We start from the raw sequence: 18,428 nt of genomic DNA on the forward strand, positions 1-18,428 counted from the left end.
CCTGTATATATACAAGTTCATTACAAAGACTTTTTCTACTGCAAAAAAGAGCGATAAGAATCGTTCACAATGTTGGTTTTCGTGAACACATAAATCCACTATTTTTACAATCTAAAACTTTAAAGCTCATTGAACTTGTGGAATGCAAAACTATTCAAATGATGTATAAAGCAAAGAATAACTTACTGCCAGGCAAATGTTTTGTGAAAGAGAGGGAGGCTATGATTTACGGGGAAAGTTAAATTTAAAGATTCATAAAGTACGCACTATGTTAAAAAGTTTCTGTATCACCATCTGTGGAATAAAATTGTGGAACAAATTGTGTGTGGAGATAAAACAAATATCAAACATAATTCAGTTTAAAAAAAGATATAAAGAAATGATTCTTGAGAGGTACAGTATTTAATAATGACAATGAGGCCTGTTTGTTTATGGATGTTGTACTGATAAATCTGCTGTAATTATTGAAGAAAATGGTTGAATTGTTGAGTCTGTTTGTATGACTGTACTGCCATGATCATATTGTTGTGTGTAATTCAGTTACTGCATTATGTATTTGTTGTGGTTTGATGTTAAAATTAGGAAAATTACATTGTTTAATTCTTGTATCAAGTTAGTGATAAAGGTGTAAAAGCACTGAGGGGTGGGATTACATAAGTTTACATTTCTTCCTACTCCTTTTCGACCATGCAAAATTCAGACTTGTATGTGCTTGAAGATAGATTCTGTCCATTTAAATGTTTTATTTTCTTTTGGTTTGTTTTATTTTGTTTCTTTGCATGGTCGAAATAAATTAATAAATCAAAAATGAAATCAATCACAAAAAAAAAAAAAAAGCAAAATATCAATCCTTTAATGACAGTTGCCTAATTATGTGGTTCTCTTCAATTGCTCATATTTGACTGTTGAGGCACAACGGCTGCATTGTTTTGGAGGTCTGATCTGTGACTGGAAGAAAAAGATGGATCTGCTTAGAGTAGCTTTGACATGAAAAGTAATTGCAGCAGTGTCTTGTTCATCTTTTCTTTCAATGCCTTTTCTCTAAGATTTTTTTCTATTTATCTATTTTTTTTTTTTTTTCATTTTGAGCTAATTTTGAGCATTTTGAGGCTAATTAATTAAAATAAAAAAGAATACTAAAATAACTTCCAGAAACAGAAAATGCTTTTCACTAGGGATGTCCGATAATATCGGCCTACTGATATTATCAGCCCGATATTGGCATAAAAATGTAATATCGGTGAATATCGTTATTGTTTTTTTTTTTTTTTTTGCCTATCATTAAAATCAATAAATAATGCCTTGATTTCGCCGGCATTTACCGATGCGTAAATGAAGCATTGTTTGTAGCTGAAAGAAATGTGCATTTTTCAAAATTGTACAGTAGAGTTGCCACACTGTAATAGACTAATGGAGGGGGGGAGAGAAAATAAATAAATATGGCATTTTTTCCACAACTTAAGTTGAAGTATGTATTCTTTGCACAGACAGTGTTTACATTTTGAAAGCCTTGTTGCATTTGAGAATGCATCCAATGGGGCATCACAATAAAATTAGGCATGATGTGTTAATTCCATGACAGGAGATATGTGATGTTACCTAAAATTAGTTTAATATCCCACATATATCGGCAGCGGTATTGGTAGATATCGGAATTGGAAATTAAGCGTTGGAGAATATCAGCATATCGGGTTTTGGCAAAAAAGCCAATATCGGACATCCCTACTTTTTACCAACATATCCACTGATGGATTGTTCATTATAATACACCTGCTGGTTTTAGAAAGAGGAGGCTTGTTGACGTCTGTGCAATCATTGTCCCAAGTCTGAAACATCTACGACATACTGCGCTGTTTCCTTTCTTAGAATTTCCACGTAGAGCTGCAGCTATTGAATATTTTTGTAATTGACTGATCAGTCAAATATTTTCCTCTAATTCAGTGTCCTGTTGTAGATTACTGAAAAAATTCCTTAGAGACTGACATAATTAACTGAAAGTCGATGCCACACTTGCAGCCACTTCTGTACAAGCCTGACTTGTATTTGTCATCTGTCTATTAGTTCTAGTGCTGCAGCTATTGATTATTTTTGTAATTGATTAATCTATTGGTTGTTTGCCTCAATTTAATTTGATGTGAATAGGGGGGAAAAAATGTGAAAAAGACATGTCTGGAAATGATAAACAGCTGAAACAACCACAAAAAGTATAAAAGTAAAAAGACATATAAAAAATATCTATATAGAAATAACAATAACATCACTATGAAAGTATATATAAAATATCTGTAGATGTAAACAACAAAACACAAGTCAAATGACACCTACAGACAATATGTGCACTGCAGTCTGCAACACATTTGGATCCAACTTACTAACAACCTAAGATGGAACTAACAACTGAAAAAAATAAAGAAATATTTGTAATTTTTGCACTAAAGCTTAAAGGTTTAAAAGAGTAAGTGATGGTTCCAATGTAGAAAAGTCAACATGTGGACATTTTCTGCCTTTTTGTCCTTGTCTCTTCTGTTGTTTGTGTTGATTCTGGCGTCATGCGTGTCATAATAAGTGTCTGTGTGAAACACAACAGTGGAACCAATGTTTAGTGGCAGCAAAACTAAGGAAACAAAGCTTTCATTCAGTAAAATTGGAATCAAATATTTTTTTAATCAATTCGAATCCATTAATTAATTAATAGTTTTAGCTCTCTTTCCAAGCAACAATTTTAACCACCCTGAGTAACTGTTTTTCTCAAACCATTTGTCCTTAAGTTTGCATTTTCTTGTTTCAATAAGCCAGTGGTTCCCAACCTTTTTTGGCTCATGACCCCATTTTAACATCACAAATTTCTGGCGACCCCAGACATTCAAAACGGAAACTTTTTTTTTGCTAAAATTACTTTTTTTTTTTTGGATCATGTAATAGTTTGCTATGCTATGTTACAAATAAATGTTAATTTTAGGTGACATTTAGTCTATATAATGTATATTATTATGGACGGAGGCAGAAAAGCCAGGTGTAGATTACTGCACAAAGTAAGAATTTTATTTTCCTTGGTCAGGATATGTACAGTCAGTCCAGCTTGGATTTACAAGGCTGACAATTAATACTGAACAAACAAGAACTCAAACTATGAATTATGAAAGAGCTGCAGCATCTGAAACCGACCACAATGAACATTTGAAAGATAAACAGTACCACAGTGCTTCAGTTTCAGCTTCAGAGTTTGTCATGTCTTTTATGGATTGGGATTGTGTCTCTGTCAACTCACCATATATTTTTATTAGTAAGTTCTTTTTTTTTTTAATTTTTTTTTTTTTTTATCAATTACTAGAAATTTCAGGCAACCCATTTGAATGCCAGCCGATCCAACCCCAAGGTTGAAAAACACTGCAATAAGCAAACTATACAGCATTTTAACCCTTTCATGCATTCTGGTCACTCCACTGGACAGTTATTCTCCAGCTGTTCTCTTGTATTTTCATGAGTTTTGTTGTTTTAGTTCCATATCAGCCAACACAGTGGACACTTATGCACCATCCCATACACTGTAATTCATACCATTCCTGTAACTTTGCTGTTCTAGATCAACCTAATCTGCAGTAGCATGTGTTAAATCAATTGCTAATTGTTATTAGACTGTAATTAACAGTTTTCTTTATCAGTTTTTTTTTTTTTTTTTTGCATATTATTTGCATGAAGTAAGTAATAAATAGCATTAGAGTATGCTAAAATGTGAGAAAACATCAGATTAGCTGCATGAAAAATGTTTTATTTCATAGTTTTCACACAGTATATCACTTTCTGATAATGGGTTTTAAATACGTTTTTTTTTTTTGCTTCAAAAATTAAATGCATGATGTTCAGCTGAGTGGACATTTTTGTAACTCCGTGGAAAATAGGTTCATAAAAAATTTCAATCGCATTGTTTTATTTCATAGTTTTCACACAGTATATCACTTTCTGATGATGGGTTTTAAATATGTTTTTTTTTGCTTCAAAAATTAAATGCGTGATGTCCAGCTGAGTGGACATTTTTGTAACTCCATGGAAAATAGGTTCATAAAAAAAATTTCAATCGCATTGTTTTTTTCATGCCTAAACAGCAATAAAAATACTGAGGAAAAAAACCCAATTAAAGGTCCCGTATTATGCTATTTTTCAGTCACGTCATATAGGTCTCAGAAGCCCAAAAACATAGTATTTAAGTTTGTTCGCCCCAAAATCATCCTTTTTTTGGAGTTTCAGCGGTCGAAAAAGTCACTCTCACCAGCCCTCCTCAGAACAGGCTGTTTCTGGGCCTGCTTCCGGGTATGCAAATGAACGCATCTGTCCACGCCCACTCCCCCTCCCCTCTCTGGGAGAGGACGCGGCTTACGCTAGCTGTACTACGCGCTAATGTTGACGGTGAAGCCATCATACACATGTCTCAGACAGAACGTCTTTCCAAACACTGGCTTTCTTTGCCTTGAGGCGTGACTGAGCCCCGACGGAAAACGGCGGTGTTGTGTCGGGTTCGTGGACCTGACGCGGAAAGACGCCTGCCGTCACTAATGCAGGCAGCTACTAACAAGCTTGATGCTAACTATACTGATGCCAACCACAAAAGGCCCGTGTTCACAGTAGTTCTGTTGAATGTCTCTTGATATTATCAGCTCTTGCATGTTAACGGGGACGCAAACGTTAGCAGCAGTAACCGAGCTATGTTAGCTGCCATGCTAACGTTAGACGTACACATCAACAACCACCAGCTTATCCGTAATGTAGGGTTATGCAGTAAAGATACAAAAAAATGATCAGAACTTACATCTCCCACACTTGTACTTGGGTCACGAAGCGTTGGTACTGCGTCCTTCTTGATTCGGAGTCTTTGTGCTAAGCCGGAGCTGTACGGGCCCATGTTCGAAAAACAGTCGTCCGTGAAATGCCGGGCACACACATACAAGCGTTTGGGAATGTTGTTTGGTACATGACCATCACAGATAGAATCCAGCCACTTTTTACGGAGAGGCTCGGAAGTGGGGAGCAAAAATAAACTATCGTGTTGGTGTGTGCAGCCAACAACACCACAACTTGCGTGTCTCGCCTTCGCCATGTTTGTTGTCCAAGAGGTACTTTGCCAGGGTGGGGGCACAGTCAGGGGGAGGAGTTAAATCCGCTTATGTCGTCATAAGCGGACCCAACTCAAACTCGGCCGTTTGAGCAGGCATTTTCACAAAATGTGGTGTAGCAAGGCAGGGAGGAAACAGACAGTTTTCAAATTCGAACCTCATAATGAGGCTACTGCAACACACACTACTGTAAGAAAACTTTCACAAAGTGAGATTTGCATAATACGGGACCTTTAAGGTTCTCATAATTCATGCATGAAAGGGTTAAAGAGACAGACCCACTGACCAACGTATACATGTAGAGGGGATGGAGATAAGGTACCTGAAAACCCTGAGATAAAAAAATTTAACTGTCATTCAATCTGACTATTTGATACTTTCCAATCTTTTTACTGAAATCCACTTCACTGAGAAGTGGATTTCACAAATGCATTTCCCTTTTCTGTGTGCTTGCAGAAATAATTTTCTATTAAGTCATGACACCTCTGCTTGTTTTAAAGTTTCCTTATGTCAGTTTGATGAAGAATCACTCAGGAACAATTTAGCGTCTGCTCATTAACACCCTGGTATTCAGATAAATAGGAAACACACTGCTCACCCAATGTGTTTGTGTAGGTGTTGTGCTGTGATTTTTTTCGACCTAAATATGTTTTTGTAATCTTGGTATTGTTCGTGTGACTTTTCATTTTGATGCTGTCTTTTTTTTTTTTTTTTCTTCAGTTGAGGACAGAAATAGTACTGTCACTATGCATTCCTCAGATATGTCACCTCTATTCGGCCCAATCCTCAGAAAGATGAGCCTCTGAAAGCAGATGTCGAGGCAGATGCATGAGTGGCTTACACATTCCAATTAAAATTAAAAACAGAAAACAGAGAAATGCAACATTACCTGTAAATACTGCTATTCAGGACTGAAACAATGCAATAACTGAAATAAATGTTTACCAGCTCAATCTCTGCTTGTTGTCGTGTGTATTTAGTCAATCATCAAAATGGAAAGGAATTAAAACACACAAATACATCAGTATTTTATACTGAATTGCACAACACTAACTGCACCACTTGAAAAAATGCATGTTTACTTTGTCCCATCCTGTTTTCAAGTGACAGAGTTTTAGGAGAACTGTTTAAAGCAGCAAATGCACAAATAATGTACACCAGGGGTATTAAACATACAGGCCATGGGCTAAAACAGGCCTGCCAGAGGGTCCAATCCGGCCTGTGGGATGAATTTGTGAGATGTAAAATTTACACTGAAGATATTAAAAATCAAGGATATAAAAAAAAAAAAAAAAAAAAACTGGTTCAGGTTCCATAAACTACGGTGGCCCAGAGGTGCAACAGCCCAAAAAATTATCCACTATAAGAAGAAAAAGAGAACAGCCCAAAAAATTATCCATTATAAGAAAAAAAAAGAACAGCCCAAAAAAATATCCACTATAAGAAGAAAAAGAGAACAGCCCAAAAATTATCCACTCTAAGAAAAAAAAAGACAACAGCCCCAAAAAATATACACTCTAAGAAAAAAATGAAAAGCAGCCCAAAATTTATCCACAATAAGAAACAAAAGAGAACAGCCCAAAAAATTACCCACAATAAGGAAAAAAAAGACAACAGTCCAAAAAATTATCCACCATAAGAAAAAAAAAAGACAACAGCCCAAAAAAATATACACTCTAAGAAAAAAAGAGCAGCCCAAAAATTATCCACTATAAGAAAAAAAAAATAGAACAGCCCAAAAAATTGTCCACTATATGAAAAAAAAGAGAACAGCCCAAAAAATGATCCACTATAAGAAAAAAAAAAGACAACCGCCCAAAACAATATACACTCTAAGAAAAAAAAGAGAGCAGCCCAAAATTTATCCACAATAACAAACAAAAGAGAACAGCCCAAAAAATTATCCTCTATAAGAAAAAAAGAGAACAGCCCAAGAAATTACCCACAATGAGGAAAAAAAGACAACAGCCCCAAAAATTATCCACAATAAGGAAAAAAAAAGAGAACAGCCCAAAAAATTATCCATTATAAGAAAAAAAGAGAACAGCCCAAAATGTATCCACTATAAGGAAAAAAAAGAGAATAGCCCAAAAATTATCCACTGTTTTTTAAATAACTTTATTTTTAGTGCACCGACCTCCACTTTTAGTGGGTTACTTCGTTAGCATTAGCCACATTAGCTGAAAGCCTTAAAAATGTTCAGCCTATGCTTTTATGTTTTGTTGTGGCCTTAATTTTAAAGCAAGAGACCTTTCAGGTAAACAGTCCCCCCTTAATTGAAAACATGAATGATGTTTTGGTTTTTTTTCTTATAGTGGACAATTTTTTGGGCCGTTCTATTTTTTTTTTTTTTTTTTTTTCTTATAGTGGATAACTTTTTGGGCTGTTCTCTTTTTTTTTCTTATAGTGGATAATTTTTTTGGGCTGTTCTCTTTTTTTTCTTATAGTGAATAATTTTTTGGGCTGTTGCACCTGTGGGCCACCGTAATAAACACACCAATTCAATCTCAAATGGGTTGGATCAGTAAAATACTACCATAATAACCCATAAATAATGACAACTCTTTGTTTTGGTGTAAAAAAAATTATTACATGAAAATGTTTACATTAACAAACTACCATTTAACAATAATATGTGAAAAAACTTAACAAATATGAACAACATGAAAAATCTTGAAGAAAAATAAGTGGAATTTGAACTATGTTATGCCTTTTACTTAAGGTTGTGTGTCTTTGTAGAGCTGTAATATGAGAGTTGTAATGTTTATGGATAATGTACTGTTAAATAACTGTTGATGTCTGTTTGTATGACTGTACTGCCATGATAATATTGTTCTGCATAATTCAGTTAGTGCATTATTTATTAGTTGTGGGTTAAATGCTAAATTCAGAAAAAATGTATTGTTGGATTCATGTATTAAGTTATTGATAAAGGTGTAAAAGCACTTGAGGGGTAGGATTAAATAAGTTTATACTTTTTCCTATTCCTTTTCGACCATGCATACTTGAAGATAGACTCTGTTCATTTAAATGTTATGTTGTTTTTGTCTTATTTTGCTTTGTTTTGTTTCTTTGCATGTCATAAATAAATAAATTAACTAGAAGCACTCGGAGAGCGCAGACCTCCGCCAAGGCTGATCAGTGGCCCCCCCCGTGGGCCCCCCCACCCCCGATCACCACCAAAATTTAATCATTTCTTCCTTATCCCATTTCCAACAAACCCTGAAAATTTCATCCAAATCTGTCCATAACTTTTTGAGTTATGTTGCACACTAACGATCAGTGGCCCCCCCCGTGGGCCCCCCCACCCCCGATCACCACCAAAATTTAATCATTTCTTCCTTATCCCATTTCCAACAAACCCTGAAAATTTCATCCAAATCTGTCCATAACTTTTTGAGTTATGTTGCACACTAACGGACAGACAAACAAACAAACAAACAAACCCTGGCAAAAACATAACCTCCTTGGCGGAGGTAATTAATTAATAAAATGATATATTGAGGCACAATATTGTTAAAATTGCACTTATATTTCTTAAGAAATCTCTGGTTGTTCATGTTTTACACATTATTTGAAAGGATAGTTTGTAGATGTAAACATTTTCATTATGTAATTTTCTTTTTTATGTTTGGATTTTACATTATTTATGTTATTATGTTGTTATTTTACTGATGCAGCCCATTTGAGGTCATATTGGGCTAAATGTGGCCCTTGAACTAAAATGAGTTTGACACCCCTAATTTACACTATCAATGCAAATACAGCTCAGACCTTTACACCACATCTAACTCCTTAACAGCAAGGAAGTTTGATGATCAATCATATTGATCCCCTAGTTACTCTTGGTTCAATAGCTCCTGTAGAGATGCAGGATCTATGGAAGAGACTGGTTCTTCATATCTGGCACGTCTATGACTCCCTTGTGATCCTAATAAGCTTCTTTATGCAGCACAGCAGCACAGCTCAGAGCCAACACATCCAACACATGCTCTGCGGTTCAGCCACCATCTGTGCACAGTGAGTGGCAGCAGCGGCTCGATGAACCCCGGTAAGCACTCACCTCCTGCTCTGAGGACAGAACAGGCTACAGTCAGGTTTACTGTGTTCTATCACACATAATGCCTCTGTGAAATGCTCACATGCACCACTAACAGTGGAAAAAAAAGGACAGGGAACATAAAGAGGAGTGGAAAGAAGGAAATCTATTACGGCAGAATACACATATGGTAGTATATAATATGGTCCAGACTCCCCAGATATGCAAATACACACCTTTAACAGCCTTGTTCATTCACTATGTACGGATGCAAAGACCTCCAAGACAAAGCAAGATCGTTTTTGTATTCTGTCTTTCACTTGACAACCTCCTACTCATTTTATATTTCTTTTTCTTTACCTCTTCTCGATGTTGCATGAATATCTCCTGTCCCTCTCCCCCAGCAGGAAGCTAAAGTGGCATGTGTCCTAGCATCTGCTCCCCATTCTCTCTGTCCAACTAGAAGTCCCAGCGTGAATGACAGGACTTGGCTCCGTGTTCAGAGTTTCCACTCTGCTAATTCACCTTGGAGAAACCATGCATGTTCATTTACTTGGACCCACATTGCATCCTGTCTGTATGACCGTATAATTGTTGTACTTTTGTCCTAAACCTCCAATGGTATTGATTTAAGGAATATATATATATTTTTTGGGGGGGAAATGTAACAAGTAGGAAGTACAGTTAAGTGAAACGTTGTCATATACCTGAAAACTCTACTGAACCCATAAAGACCCAAACCTACACCGACGACCGAAATCATTTACTGATCTAAAATGTTTAATACCTGTTGATCCATTAATCCATGGGTGTCAAACTCATTTTAGTTCAGAGGCCATATTCAGCTAAATTTGATCTCCAGTGGGCCGGACCAGAAAAATAATAACATAATAACCTATAAATAATGAAAACTCTAAATTTTTGTCTTTGTTTTAGTGTAAAAAAAATAACATTAAATTACAAAAATACTTACTTTTATACACTATCCAAAAAAAAAAAAAAAAACCTGAAAAAACTGAAATTTAAATTTAAAAACGTGAGAAAATTTAGTGCAATTTTAATAATATTATTCCTCAACTCATCCTTTCTACATGTGCATTATGAATCAGATCTACAAAGACACTAAACACTGAGGAACAGGCAGAAAATTGTTAAAATTGTGCTTAATTTTCTTTAGAAATTTCAGGTTGTTCATATTTGTTCAGGTTATTCACAGTTTATTGTTTCAGGATAGTTTGCAAATGTAAATATTTTCATAGTTTAATGTTATTTTTTGCACTAAAACAAAGGGGAAAAAAAATAAGTTAATTCTAGATTTTTTTTGGTTTAATTCAATATTTTTTTTACTTAACTGAAGATTTTTTTAGCTTAATTCAAGATTAATTAATAATTGAAGATTTTTTTTTTAGCTTAATTCAAGATTTTTTTTAAACTTAATTGAAGATTTTTTTGGGCTTAATTCAAGATTTTTTGCTAAATTTGAGATTTTTTTGGTTTAAATGAAGATTTTTTTTACTTAATGGAAGATTTTTTTTGGCTTCACTGAAGATTTTTTTTTTTTTTGTTAACTTAATTGAATATTTATTTTTGGCTTAGTTCAAGATTTTTTTCCTCTTTCAAGCTAAATTTTTTTTTGCTTAATTCAATTCAAGACTGTGGAATTTTTGCACTTGGCAAAAACATCCCAGGGGCCAAACTGGACCTTTTGGTCCCCGGGCCGCATGTTTGACACCCCTGCATTAATCTTATCAATACATGTAAATAACTGGTGTAAAATACAGTTTTTCATCTTTTCATCGTCATCAGATCTGACCCATTTGGACGTTCAGAGGCTGCATAGTGAACATGGAAACGCTGTCATCTTCTACAGCATTGATTCACTGGATGGAGACACTGGGTTTGTGCTCAGTTAATGATATATTTTACAAAAAAAGTTACATTTTCTTCATGTTTCTCTGTGTTTGATATAATAACCCTCAACGTTAATCTGAGCTTTTATGAACATCTACATGATCAGCACATTAACCCTTTCATGCATAGTGGTCACTACAGTGGACATCTATTCTCCAGCTGTTCTCTTGTATATTCACGGGTTTTGTTGTTTTAGTTCCATATCATTCAACACAGTGGACACTGCATCATCCCATACACTGACATTCATGCCATTACTGTAACTTTGCTATTCTTGATAAACCTGATCTGCACTAACGTGTTTGAGTGTAAATCAATTGCAAATTGTTAGACTGTAATTAGCAGTTTTCTTATACAAAAAAAAATCATATATTACCTCTATGAACTGAGTAACAGCTACTATTTGATTATGATGAAATGTGAGAAAACATTAGATTAGCTGCATTAAAAATGTTTTTATTTCATTGTTTTCACACATTTTTAACTTTCTGATATTGCGTATTAAATACATGTTTCTTTGCTTAAAAAAATTAAACACATGGTGTCCAGCTGAGTGGACATTTTTGTAACTCCATGAAAAATAGGTTCATTAAAAAAAATTAAATCACATTGTTTTTTTGTTTTTTTTTCATGCCTAAAGAGGAATGAAAACACTCAGGAAAAAAAATATTTACTATAGTTCTCCTAATTCATGCATGAAAGGGTTAATATAGGGAAAATATCTGATTTACACTTTAAAATGTAAAATACAGAGCATAATATTAGAATAAATGGTGATAAATCAGTTACGGAAGGTTAAAAATAGAGAAAATATCATTTTGGAACTGCCACAAAAGCAGCACTGGGTCTTTATGGGTTAAATACAATGACAACATAACTGCACTCTACTGCTTTATATCTCTGGTTGTAATATACTGCAACACTACAAGCAAGATCATATATACTGTATATTATATACTGCATATAATGTCAAATCCATGTTAACAGAACTACTTTTTTATGCCATCAGATGATTTAATAGTGCACCCTTATGCCACTTCCTGTCTCAGTTTACATTATCAAGGGAGACAGGGTCAAAGGGCTTGAGATATAGAGTGGTTGATGAATCACTGTCAACTCTGTAATATACAAATGGAAAGATCTTTTGAGAATTGTAACAGTATCACAAAACATAACATCGTCACGCTCAAGTCTACTGATATTTTCTTAAACTCCTCTGTCCATATAATTTGTTAAACATAACGTGAGAACTAGGCGTAGGTATCCTCAAAAGGTACATATTCCTGTAATGAAAACGTTCAAAATAAGTTAAATTGTTTAAAATAGTCCGTATTCAGGCTACGGAAATCACCAGAGAAATTACACTGACCAAAAGCCCGTACCTAATCATAAAATCTGATTACAGTCTGATTGAAAACTGTATGAAAATCTCCCTCAGCTTAACTGGAAAGCACCGGGTCGACCTTCCCATTCTGTCCCTCTTGCCATAGGAACTAATACACGTTTCCATCATCCCGTTCCCCATCCCCTTATTCCACAGTCTCGAGTTCTATCCCTTCATTACCCCGCCTCTACATCCTCCCCCTTTACACGCCACAATAGTCTATCACACATGGGGAAAAGACTTGAGGGCAGATAGCGCTGTCTTGAGCCCTGGCCTTGTGAATTATAACAGAATTAGGGCTGATTTGCTAGTGTGGAGCTCCCGCCCACCCAATATTTCTCTCACAGTCTTTTTCTAGCTTTGGTCCATGCCCTACTCCCACCACTTTCCTCTCTCTGTCAGCCTAACAAGAAGTCTGACTCAGGCTCTCTTGGGCTCAGGGGCCTATACAAATGGATAAAATCTGCATTCATTGCACAGTTTACCCAGATAAATGACATTCCAGTTCTGGGAGGAAAGCTCTTTTTTATGGGCAATACCTGCAAACATCTCCTCATTAAGGTGACAACAGTTTATGACGAAGGTAGGGATGAGCCTCTCCGAGCATGTTTGCCTTTTCATATTATGCAGGGAGTAAAAAGAATAAAAGTACATAAAAGTGTTGTCGAGTTGACAATACATTTACACTTTTCTTAATAATAGTAAATATAGTTTAGCACAGGCACACAAAACTAGCCACGAAATGTATGTATAACAAAGAATGGATCAAGGCAAAGCAAATGAAAAGTCATAAAATGTTAGTTCTAGAATGTAAATGTTGTTTTGCTGACTATTTATTGAGGAAATTACAACAAAATTATGATTTACTGTTATCTTTACACAAACACAGTCCTTCCTTCTGTGGTTCTTAAAATAGCAGCTGTTTACACTGCCATGTAAATGAATGGCATTTTTTAAAGGCTAACAGACCAATGCCATCTCATGTAATAGTTTTGGACAACAACACATTAATAACTAATAAATCTGTTAACGGAAACTAAATACCTGATTATGACAGGCTGAAAAACAGTTAGACAAGACATGTAATTCAAAGTGATACATACATGAGTAAATCCAAATTCAAAGTTATGTATTTCCTCAAATAGCTGCCAAAGCCTCCACAGCAATCTCTCTCCATAGCAAAAAGTATTTTTTTCTCTTTCTGAATGAGATTTGTATCAGAATCCAGCCTTTATTTATAATTTACACTGTTTGATAAATAGAATTGGTAATTTTTTGCACAAAACCATGTTTCGATCTGTGCTCATTTGCACAATTAAAGGTAGGGTAGGAGATGTTTTCCTGGCGCATTTTTTACTATATTGCTTAAAATCCCCTTCATACCCCGATTTCAACCAATTAATTTAACGCTCTAACACAAAAATTTAAAACAATTTAGTCATCTGTGGAACAGACAGGACTGCAAAAACAGCATCCAATCATTTTAACCATCCCATTGAAATGACTGAATGGTGATATGTCTATCAAACTCAGCTGCCATTTGTAACCCCCCCAGCACGAACCCCTCTTCATTCACAAATCACATGTTCTCAGAGGCTTGGAGCACTTGTACAGGAAACGAAGCCAGATGCTTCTGAACTAATGCTGTGCAGTGCTCGTAAACCCTCGGGAACAAGCATTGCGCGTTCTGGTACTCTGGAGGCGTGGCTTCAGGGGGAAGTCTGAAGAAAGGGGTTTGGACTTTTGGATTGTGTGTTTTCAAAATGTAGCTTGCTCGAATCGTTTTTCCAGGATCTCCTATCTCATCTTTTAAAATGCAGGAGCCAAAACAATGGGGAAAATGTGCAAAAATTCCTCTGCAACTCTTTCCTCTTGGTCCGAATAAAAACACTAAGTACACATATAGAACGTGAGAACCACATCTGGGTCGTATCTAATGCCGCGTTTCCACTATGTGGTACTGGCTCGGCTCGACTCGGCCTTTTTGCGTTTTCATTACGAAAAGGACCTAGAATCTGGTACCTGGTACTAGTTTCCAAGACTGGGGACCAGATACTAAACACTGCAGACCACTGATTGGTCAGAGAGTTGTCTCTGTGACCCACCGTTTTACAAAAAACAGATGCGGAAGTTTACAGTAAATATAGCAGTAGGTAAATCCACATGATAACAGCCCGCAAAACTACACCATTCAGTCAGGAGATTCAGTCTTTGGTGGCCGACGTAAAAATTCAGCATGAACTTGACAAGACAACACGCAACGAACGAGTGTATCGGCGACTCTCTGAGTAGACGACACAGAAGTAATGCACAGCATCATTATGATGTCCAGGTACTGTAAAGTCGGTAGTATCCTGTAATGGAAACAGTCTCCAAGAATAGTATCTGGTACCCAAGTCGACTCAAGCCGAGCCAAGTCGACTCACCCCTGCACTACGTTCCACGTAGTGCAGGGGTGTCAAACTCATTTTAGTTCGGGGGCCACATTCAGCCCAATTTGATCTCCAGTGGGCCGGACCAGTAAAATAACAGTAAAAAAAGTAAAATTCTATTATGATCAGGTTTACATCTACAAAGTTTCCTTAAAAATCTGAATAACATGAACAACTTGACTTGTTTTAAGAAAAACAAGTACAATTTTAACAATATTATGTCTCAGTTTATCAGTTTATCATTTACACAAGTTCATTATAATCGCATAAAACATTTAGTAACAAGCAGAATATTGGTAAAGTTGCATTTACTTTTCTTAAGACATTTCCGTTTGTTCATATTTGTTCAGGTTATTCACATTTTTTGTAAAAGTATAGTTTGGTAATATAAACATTTTCATGTAATTTTATTTTTTTACACCAAAAAACAAAGAGAAAATTTGGGGTTGTCATTATTTATAGGTTATTATGATATTTTACTGATCTGACCCACTTGAAATCTAATTGGAATGTGTGTGTCTGTATGTGGAACCTGAAATTATTTTGACACCACTGATTGTTAATATCTTCAGTGTAATTTTTGCATTTCACAGATTCCTCCCACGGGCCGGATTGGACCCTTTGGTGGGCCGGATTTGGCCCTCGGGCCGCGTGTTTGACACGTGACGTAGTGGAATCGCGGCATAACAGAATCTGATCAGCGATTGGTAGCTGTCAATCACAGAGTGTATTTAACCTTCCTACCTGTCAGACAAACTCAGAGTATCCCATTGTAGATGCAGAATTGTCCTCTCCAATTAAATTACAACATGCTAAAAGGTAATGATGAGACCCCCCCCCCCCCCGGGACATGTAAAATCTATCCAGCACTGCAGCTTTAAACACATTTGCATTGCACTGTTAATACAATCTCATCACTTCCTTGATTGTTTCAACTTTAAAACTCTTTTGTCTTTTCACAGATAGAAACCCCTTACTTTCTCAAAAGGGACTTTATGGTAAAAGATTTGACTCTTCTGGAATTGCTGATATGTTTCTACAAACGAATATATGCTGACTGAAATCGCACAAAAATACATCAGATACAGCAAAAGTTGAAAATACCCAGATTATTTTGTTAGATGTATTAAATTTGTCATAGAATTGTATATTGTGCTAAACCAGTCGTATCTTTATATGATAGAAGTTTATCCACAGTATTTTTTTTCCTCATTATTTCTTGAGGTACTGGCTTTTTATTTTCCTGTAGCGACTGCTTTGTATTAGTCATCCACAATTAAAGACAAGTTCTGCTGATACTAATAGTGTAAATGTCATATTGTTGCCAAGTAATCAACTCTGTCAAATGAATTAATTGGTCCATCTTTATACGCATCAGTTGCTGGACTGTCAAGACTGTCAACATGTTACTTTCAAGCACTGTTCCCCACTGATTCTTAAAACCAAAGAGTTCCTTTTCATCTTCTAGTGTTGTGACCTCCAGTTTATTTGACAGTGAAATTATACGATTATTTCACACCACAGAGTCCTGAGAATGTGACAAAGATCAAATTGGTTTCGCTCAATAATAGAGATGAGACTCATGCATTACGTCTCATCCAGTTATGGCCAGTGCAGCTGATAAAAAACATCCATATTTACCAAAATCCAACAGGGCATTCAGTTAAGCATTTTCCATTATACTACCCAGTGGGCATCTCAGAATATAATCACGCATAATTTGTTTTGGCATTTGCTATCAGTGAAAGTACTTCTCTTTGTTTTGACTTGTCTCACTCTGTTTGTTTTCCGCATCTATATGGTTTAAGGTAAATGAGGCTTTTGAAAATCTATTTCTTTATTAATATATGGTGGCTTGTGTCAGTGAGTATCTTTGCAAATTGTAACAAAAACAATTACATAGGAGGCTAGATACAATTGTCCCTGCATTTGGTTTGATATAATAACACCTCATAAACTGACAAATAAACCAAATAATAAAACTGAATACTGAAAAAAAAAAGAAAAAAAAAATCAATACTTCTGTTTTTTTTTCTCCAGGAAGCCGTCCCTTGAGGAAAAGTATTATGCATTTACACTCATACTCCGAAAAAAAAAGCGTGCATTTAGATAATGGCAAGAATTTTTTCTGTCCCTACCAATGTAAAGGAGCCTGGGTATATTTCTCTGTATAATGACATCCCGTGATGCTTACTGTTTGCATGGTAACCAAATATAATTGCCTGATGACCATGCACGGCTGCTTGCTCATTACTGTGGTAAATTAGTACTGCTGGAAGAGAAGATACTGCACAGCCCCTCACTCCTTCACACCGCTCCACCAAACCACACTAGATTAGGACTCTTTCGTTTGCTTTTAAAAGAGACAAAAAAAGATCTTTACATTGAGGCAGTGTGAGCTGACTGTAAGCACACATGCCTTCCTCAGTGACATTTCAGAGAAAGCAATATGATTAGAAAGGTAATGCCAATATTTGCAGTGGTGTCACAAGGGGCCAGTACTGGCTTGCTACTGCTGTTGATAACAAGGCAATAAGAGGGCCTGGACAATGAGGCCCTTGGGGTGACTTTGTTTAAGGGGGGAAAAAAGAAAGGTCTGGGGTCTGAAAGGTGTAGGGAATGGATTTCTGCCTCTATAAAGACATGGGCAACAGAGTGTGGACAATAGTGTGTTCTTGTAAAGAGCAGTGTGTGGTAAACAGATTTTTTTTTGAGAGGTTTAACATAAATATAATTAGGCAATGGCTACACAATGGCCACAGTACTGTGGCATGAAACATTAGTTTGTCTAATGCCACAGAGCAAATGTCAGCATTTGTACTGTGACAATAAGCAGTAACGTGGCAACAAGTAATTTTGTGCCACAGAGCCAATCTCTGTTCAATACTGTTCCATGAAGTCATTATCCTCTTGTTGCCACAGTACAGTGGTCATATATATATATATATATATATATATATATATATATATATATATATATATGTATATATATATATATATATATATATATATATATATATATATATATATATATATATATATATATTTACACCCCGTACACATGACAACGGAATTATGTCAATCTGCAAAAGTTTAATATTGTTTCAGCCTTTCATCCACATAACACCAACGTTTGTCGGTGCCCTGAAAGGGTATTTTTGGAGAACGGGACCCAGAGCGGAAAAATCTCAAAACGCTGTCCTCACATTGCCATATGGATAGGTAAACACCACTTTTTGGAAACGATGACACCATAGTACCATGTGACCAGAAAAAGAAAACCCCGGGCATAACCTCATGCACATGCCCACTGCATTCTTCTGTGATTTTAGTGTATCCTGCGGCTCTGTCTGGGTTTGTGTGCAGCGCCACATATAGGTGTGGCATACGTATTACACCGTTTTAACCCAGTTTTCCCATTTCCACCTGAACGCAGATATTTCTTGAAACAATATGTGTATGGGCACAAAACTTTTAGAATCAGCAAAAGAAAAACATCACAAGCATTGTCGTCTGGACGTCCAGTAACTGGTACCGTAGCCTTTTCCTGTAAC

General features: G+C 35.9%; 1 protein-coding gene and 1 long non-coding RNA gene across 2 annotated transcripts in view; one reads left to right on the forward strand and one right to left on the reverse strand.

The window, feature by feature from the left end:
* astn2 (astrotactin 2) overlaps nt 1-18,428 on the reverse strand; it is an 824,937-nt gene that overhangs the window by 606,665 nt on the left and 199,844 nt on the right. The gene's annotated exons all lie outside the window — the stretch shown is intronic.
* The window catches only part of LOC115429260 (uncharacterized), a 957,019-nt gene that overhangs the window by 225,554 nt on the left and 713,037 nt on the right, over nt 1-18,428 (forward strand). Inside the window, exon 2 of the long non-coding RNA XR_003936751.1 lies at nt 5,422-5,426. This is a non-coding gene — a long non-coding RNA (uncharacterized LOC115429260). The remainder of the gene's footprint in view (nt 1-5,421; nt 5,427-18,428) is intronic.

This window comes from Sphaeramia orbicularis, chromosome 12, assembly GCF_902148855.1.
Source record: "Sphaeramia orbicularis chromosome 12, fSphaOr1.1, whole genome shotgun sequence".
In the NCBI taxonomy this organism is placed as follows: Eukaryota; Metazoa; Chordata; class Actinopteri; order Kurtiformes; family Apogonidae; genus Sphaeramia; species Sphaeramia orbicularis.